General features: G+C 41.0%; 1 pseudogene; it reads left to right on the forward strand.

Annotated features, from left to right (window-relative positions):
* Positions 1 to 3,104: 3,104 nt before the first annotated feature.
* LOC103256688 lies at positions 3,105 to 3,663 on the forward strand (annotated as a pseudogene).
* The last annotated feature ends 4,429 nt before the right edge of the window (positions 3,664 to 8,092 follow it).

Below are 8,092 nucleotides of genomic sequence, written 5' to 3' on the forward strand. Positions count from 1 at the left end.
AAATCATAAGTCAAAATTAAGTGATCAGACTAGAGTCACTTCTGTGATCTCTGATTCCAGCCTCTCCCTTTTGTTTTTTGTTGCAGCATAGGGGTGGGGCTTTGTCTCCTGTTTCACACTGTTGCCTTAGGAGCTGAGGTAAAGTTTGTTGCTAGGTGGGCAGGGCAATGGAAGTCTCTGCCTGGAGAATGGCAAGGCAGTTTAAGCAGATCTGTTTTTCTCCACTTGTCTGTGTCCTCTGGCTTGGGGTCTCACGCTGAGTGCCTCAGCCAGGGTGGACCCGGAGTTCCAGAGCTCCAAAGTTCCAAAAGGCAGGCTGTAAATGATGAGAGTGGCGCTGGGACCCTACAGAGTATTCAACCAGTAATGGAACCGGTGTCTCTGAGGGGTGGGTGCTCAGAGCCTCCCTGTGCGACCTGCGGTCCGGGTGCTGGGCCGGGGAGAGAGCTGGAGGGAGCAGGGACCCAAAACTTCCCCGCATGCTGCAATACCTGGCCTTAGGAAATGAGGTAAAGTTTGTTGATAGGTGGGCAGGGCAATGGAAGTCTCTGCCTGGAGAATGGCAAGGCAGTTTAAGCAGATCTGTTTTTCTCCGCTTGTCTGGGTCCTCTGGTTTGGGGTCTCACGCTTAGTGCTTCAGCCAGGGTGGACCCGGAGTTCCAGAGCTCCAAAGTTCCAAAGGGTAGGCTCTAAACAGCGAGAGTGGCGCTGGGACCCTACAGAGGACTTCAGCCAGAAATGGAAACAGCGTCTCTGAGGGGTGGGTGCCCAGAGCCTCCCTGTGTGACCGGCGGCTTGATGCCGGGTGCCCGGGCTGGAGACAATGCAGCCAGGGAGGGATCTGGAGGGGGCTGGGACCGGAGACTTCCACACACGAGTAGAACGGCAGCAGTGGGGGGAGGGGCGCAATATCTGGCCTTGCATGGGACTGAAGTTCCCGGGCCTGACCCCAGCGCGGTTGGTGGTGGGCTGGGGGATGGGGGTAGCGAAGTGATAGCCTTTTGGGGAACTCACGTTCAGAGAATCTCACCAGTTCACCTATGCCGTAGCCATCTTGCCCCGTCTCCTCCGAATTTCCTTATTTTTATAAAACTTGATAAAGTTGTCTAATGATGTATAGGTAAATCTCAAAATGTTACAGTGACATTTAAGGGGTATTGTTATATATAATGCAGATTCACCCCATGGAAATCAGATGGTGGAAAATTGAATCATTTCTTAATTGCTGAGAGGTACTATTGAGATGCCACTATATCTTCAAAAGCATGGTTACAGTCATGTAAAGCTAGCAAGATTACTGAAAAATAAAGTAATCAACCTCAATTGCTTTATTTCTCTGAAGCCTTTTGGCGGACACAAAAGGAATGTAAGCATGATCTTTTCTGCCAGTCTGTTTTAGGAGATTCAGGTAATATTAATGTAAACTAATTTATTAGGAATTTGGAGATGAACATGATTGTCTTAGACTAGAGAAGTCAGGAAACTTTTATGGTGGGTTTATTATTCTTCATTTGAGTCACACAGGTGCACTGGATGGGTGAAAAACACTGTGGATCAAGATATGAAATTGCTGAGAAAAGGAATAGGCTGAAAGAAAACTCAGAACTAGAGTTGGATGATATTATGGGGTCTATTTTGGATGGCTATAGTGGAGTCAGGTTAAACGGTTCTTTTAAGGACAAATAGAGAAATTTGGACTCTATAATACAAAGGACATTTAAAAATCAATCAAACAAGCAAAACCCTAGGATGTAAGTCTCCCCACATGTACACACTAGAAAATATACTTTGGTATGTTGATAAAAAATGGTGAGGACTTTTTCTTTTCTTTTCACTGATGTACCAGTGTCCAGATACATATTTATTAAATAAATACATTATTTCAATTTATTTTCTATATAATCTTGTTGTAACAAATCAACTTTAAAATTACTGTTTTCATATAAATGATATAACAATCTTTTTGAAACAAATCAACTTGAAAATTAATGTTTTCATATAAATGATATAACAGTAATTTGGTGCTATATGGAATTAGGTATGTATGTGTTTTTAAAGTATTAAAAATGCAGGTTCAAGAGCTAGGTTTCATATCTTTCATAACAGAGACCTAAGAGTAGGGAAGCTGTGAGATCACAGATTCTCCACTCAGCATTAGAAAGGTGACTCTCTCCAGGCTCCTCTCCAAGGCGGAGTCATCCTTAGGCGCTCCAAGGCAGACAGAAACCTTTTCTTGATAAGAGCTTATTTTTTAAACTCACTAAGAAGCAGGAGTATTCTGACAATCTTCTGGGATAAAGCTGTGAGTGTTTCCCTTTTGTATTTACAATACTTTATCCTTTGAAATATCAAGATTACTCAATAAATGAATTAGATGTGCACAGGGAAAATGCAATTTTCAATTAAATCCATATTCAAAATATTGAGTTGCTAACAATAAGCAACTTATGGAACTAACAAAATATGTGATTGATGTAAAGATATGTAGTTGTAGCATTGCAGAAATGGGCCTTCCTCTTCCCTGAGATACAACAGTATAAAAATTAGTCCAGTTAATAACTCTACAATAGTCCCTAAGTGCTCAAGTGAAAAGTGACAATTCTCTCATTTTAAATCAAAAGCTAGAAGTGATTAAACTTAGTGAGGAAGTCATGTTGAAAGCCAAGGCCGGCCAAGAGCTAAGCCTCTTGAACGAAACAACCACATGGTGAATGAAAAGGAAAAAGTTTTTAAGAATATTAAATGTGCTATTCCAGCAAAAACATGGTAAGAAAATTAAATAGCCTCACTGCTTATATGGAGAGAGTTTGAGTGGTCTCGAGTAGAAGATCTAACCAGCCACAACCTTCCTCCAAACCAAAGCCTAATACAAAGCAAGGTCCTAGCTCTCTTTAAGTCTGTGAAGACTGAGAGAGGTGAGGACGCTGCAGAAGAAAAATGTGAAACTTGCAGAGACTGGTTCATGAGGCTTAAGGAAAGAAGCCATCTCCTTAACATAAAAGTGCAAGGTAAAGCAGCAAGATCTAGCTAAGGTCATTGATGAAAGTGGCTACACTAAATAATAGATATTCGGCAGTGCGCCAGCTCTAGGCACCAGCGAGCGCCCTCCCCGCACCAGGGAAGCCCCACCCACCTGAAGCCAAGATGTCTAGCAAGCGGGCCAAGGCCAAGACGACCAAGAAGGGGCCACAGCGGGCAACGTCCGATGTCTTCACAATGTTTGACCAGTCCCAGATCCAGGAGTTTAAAGAGGCCTTCAGCAAGATCGACCACAACTGTGATGGCTTCATCGACAAGGAGGACCTGCACGACATGCTTTCCTCGCTGGGGAAGAACCCCACAGACGAATTACCAGGAGGGCATGATAAGTGGAGCCCTAGGGTCCGTCAACATCACCATGTTCCTCACCATGTTTGGGGAGAAGCTGAACAGCACTGACCCAGAGGATGTGATCCGCAACGCCTTTGCCTGCTTTGACGAGGAGGCCTCAGGTTGTACCCACAAGGACCAGCTCCGGGAGCTGCTCACCACCATAGGCGACTGCTTCACGGACGAGGAGATGGAAGAGAGGGACCGCGAGGCACCCATCAGCAAGAAAGGCACCTTCAACTACGTGGAGTTCACACGCTCCTCAAATATGGCAGCAAGGACAAGGATGACTAGGCTGCCCAGCCCTCCCGACGCCAGGCCCTGTCCCAGTCGCTCCCTCCCCCGCACACTCCCAGCTCCATGCCACGACCCTGCAGGACCCTCTTGGGGGACCCTCCCCTGAGGGGCGAGGGTCTCAGCTCCCAGGGAAGGGAACAGACCAAGAGAGGTACCAGGCAAGGGACACACGCTGACTCGAGGCAGGTATGCCACCGTGACCTTTCCAAGACCATCTTCTGGGGAGATGGGCCAGGGCAGCACCCAGGGGCACCAAGCGAAGACCCCCTCAGGGAAGCCCAGACCTCAGCAGTGGCCTGACCATTCCTGGCTGCCCTGGGAGAAAGGGCCCCAGGTCCTGGGATTGACACCACTGCACGCAAAGCCCCACATAAGCCCAAGCTCACCAGGGTCCCCTCCCCTCCATCCCATCCAACCACCAGAGCACACCCACCTGAGCTCAAAAAGACACAGGCAGAATGGACATTTGTCCCAGGGGAGACAGAACCCCCAATAGAAGGCTAAGCACTGAACAAATAAATAAGAGAATTTCAGTGTAGATGAAACAAGTTACTACTGGAAGAAGATGCCATCTAGAACTTTCATCGCTAGAGAGACGTCAATGCCTGGCTTCAAAGCTTCAAAGGACAGTTTGTCTTATTAGGGACTGATGCATCTGGTGACTTTAAGTAAAAGCCAAATGCTCATTGCCATTCCAGAAATCCCAGGGCCTTTAAGAGTTATGCTGAATCTACTCTGCCTGTGCTCCAGAAATGGAATGAAGCCAGACTGGATGCTCAAAGGCTTTAATAAAGATGTATAGGGAGATTGATGCTGTTATCTTTTCTCTCTTTCTCTCTCTCTTATTTTAACACTTTTAAATGTTTTATTTGGAAGTAATTTCCAATTTACAGAAAGTTTTCTAGAATAATCCAAATAATATTTGCATACCCTTTATGTGGATTAACCCTTTAAAGCATTTTTTGCTAGTGCACACGCTTCCTTTCTCCCTCCCTCTCTGTCTCTCTCTCGCTCTCCCCCCTCCTCCTCCCTCTCCCTCTCCTTCTACCTCTCTCTTTCTCTCCTTCTCTTCCTTTCCCACTCCAAGTCGGTGCACACACATCTGGGTAATTTTGTTGTTTCTCTTTTTAAAAATTGTTGGAATTATGGGTACATGTGAGAATTTGCTCCAGAGGTACTGGATTTTGCATGAAGAGGAGGTTTGGGTTTCTGAGGTGCTCCCCCCAGGGGTGATCATAATAACCAATGGATGGTTTGGCTTCCATTATTCCCCCTACCTCTTTCCCCTCTTTAGCATTTCCCATTGTCTATTGACCCCATCTTTCTGCCTGTGTGTGCCCAGTGTTCAGTACCCATTTATGCGTTACAACATGCATTTCAGTTTCTTGTTTTCTGTGATGGTTCACTTAGAATAGCCTCTAGCTGCATCCATGTTCCTTTGGGTATAATCCTGGAAGTGGAATTGATGGGCTGAATGGTAGCTCTAGTTTTTGTTCTTTGAGTCATCTCGAAACTGCGTTCCACAGTGGTTGAACTGGCTTACATTCCAGTGTACAAGTGCTCCCTTTTCTCCATAGCCTTGCCAGTATCTGTTGTTGTTGTTGCTGACTTTGTGATAATAGTCATCCTGACCAATATGAAATGGTATCTCATGGCAGTTTTGATTTGCATTGCTCTGATGATTAGTGAAACTGAACATTTTTCATGTGTGTTGCCTTCTTATATGTCTTCCTTTAAGAAGTGCCTGTTCATGTCATTTTTGCTCACTTTTTAATGGGATTATTTGTTTATGTACTGTCAATTCATTTGAGTTTTATTTGGATTCTGAATATTAGGCCTTTGTTGGGTACATAGTTTGCAAATATTTACTCTCCTTTTGTCAGTTGCCTCTTTAATCGCTTGATGGTTATTTTGCTGGGTGGAAGCTTTGTTACTTGGTAAGGTTCTACCTGTCTATTTCAGCTTTTGTTGCATTTACTTTTGAGGAGTTGTTTATAAATTCACTGCATAGGCTAATATGCAGGAAAGTGTTTCCTAGATTTCTTCTAAGATTTTTGTAGTTTGAAGTTTTATGTTTAAGTCATTGATCCACTTTGAGATAATTTTTGTGTATGGTTACCTAGGAGTTCAATTTCATTCTGTATGTGGTTAGCCAGTTTTTCCAGCACCATTTACTGAATAGAGTTTCCTTTTGAAATGTTTGTTTTTGTCAGCTTTGTCAAATATAAGATGGACGTAGACCTGTGGTCTTATTTCTGATTTCTCTATCCTGTTCCATTGGTCTATTTTTGTACCAGTTTCATGCTGGTTTGATTATTGTAGCCTTGTAGTAAAGTTTAAAGTATAGGTGTGTGATGCCACTAGTTTTGTTCTTTTTGCTGACAATTGCTTTGGCTATTTGGGCTCTTTTTTTGCTTTCATGTGAATTTAAGTATTGTATTTTCTAGATCAGTGAAAAATATTGCTGGTAGTTTGACAAGGATTATGTTGAATCTATACATTGCTTTGGGCAGTATAGACATTTAAAAAATATTTGTTTTTCCAATTCATGATCATAGAATAATCTTGCATTTGCTTGTGTCATCTTTGATACTTTTTAGTAATGTTCTGTAGTTCTCATTGTAAAGATCTTTTACTTTACGACTAGATGAATTCTAAGGTATTCTTTTTTGTGGCTATTGTGAAAGGAGTTGTTTTGCATTTAGTTCTCAACCTGCATGTTGTTAGTCCGATAGAAATGCTATGAACATAGTTAAAATAACAACAAATAATGTAGAACATTCCATAAATGTGATAAAGCTGTGGCATGGATTAAGAGAATGGATTTCAATTTTGAAATAAGTTCTACTGTAGATAGCATGCTATCAAACAGTATCACATTTTGCAGAGAAATCTTTTGTGAAAGGAATAGTTGATCGATGCAGAAAATCTCACTTCTTAAATTGCCACAGCCACTCCAACCCTTAGCAACCACCACCCAGATCAGTCAGCAATCATCAACATGAAGGTCAGGGCTTGAATTTCAGGTCATTTGGTGCCCTTCTTTGAACTTGTAAGGTTTGGAAACCTCAATATCTATCTTTTTACTTCTCCACCCCAAGAAATGAGGGATACTTCTTACAGCTATTTTCTAACAGTGACCCCTATTGCTTTCTCCATAATATTCTTCATGTTAAAGTCTCCATACTAAAATATAATGATAACCATGGCAAATAAACCACAATAAATCCCCCATGTTAAATTCTCCATATTAAAATACCTGGTGGGATTTTTTTTGTTATCTATTAATTCATGGCTAATATGCCATAAACAATGTTTGCCTGGGAGAATACTAATTTATACATATATTTCCCAGTGTGTTTTTAATAATGCCTTCTTTTATTCACAAAACGTCTTAGTTGAACAATATATTATACTTCCATGCCAAAAATAAGGAACAGTGCATTGGAAATCAGGACACATGGGATTTAGTCCTGGCTTTATAAAAAATTAATCATGTGGCCTCGAGAAAATGAATATTTCCACCATTTATCACAGCTCCCAAACTCTGATTTTATTGTCTATGATGCTGGCATACACTTTATTCATGTATATTTAAATGTGTTACCATTAAGATATTGATTGATCTTATGCCTGGGTATGAGTAGAAGGTGCCAGAGACACCATGATTTCTTAGCATGTTCTGAAGAAGAGAAAACAAAATTGGCAAAAATGAATTAGAAGAGCTTTTCTGAAAAAGGATTATTAAGTCAGTCAGATCACTGTAACACCAAAATTATTGCACCTTAAACTGATAAATGTATACAATAATTTTAGTGTACACACAACTATAGATAAAAATCAGTAACTGACATTCATTCATTTTTTTCTCTGCATATAAGAATTAATTTAACCTTTACAGTAATTTTGTGAGGCAAGTGTAATAATTATTCCCATTTTATATATGAAAGACTTAAAAGTTTAAGCAATTTGTTTGACTATATATAGCAAGGAAGGATCATCCTGATAATTGTACCTAATAGTCTAATTTCATAACATCTATAGCAAAGTTTTAAATACCAAGATCAATATGACTAGATATAGAAGAAATAAAAATACAATGCAAGTTTGACTAGTGAAAATCTTCTGCTTAAGCTCTGTTAAAATATTTGGAATATGATTTTCAGAATTATTAGAGCTTGTTTTAAATCTCAAATATGTTCCACTTGGACAATAAATTATGTGGTCTCCCTATTCAAAGACTACAAAGCTTCTTAAATAAAGCACACAGAGCTCTCTGATTTTCTCCCTCTCTCCCATTGATATGCTCAGGACAATTACTATAGTATAGAAAGTAATAAGCAGGGAAATTTCAAAAATTGCATCAAGGAAGTAATATATTTTGATTGTATTACAGTTTTATAGTTTAAAATCCAATGAGAGAAAA

The sequence above is a fragment of the Carlito syrichta genome, unplaced genomic scaffold (genome assembly GCF_000164805.1).
Source record: "Carlito syrichta isolate Samal-C Ts95f unplaced genomic scaffold, Tarsius_syrichta-2.0.1 Scaffold292763, whole genome shotgun sequence".
NCBI lineage: Eukaryota > Metazoa > Chordata > Mammalia > Primates > Tarsiidae > Carlito > Carlito syrichta.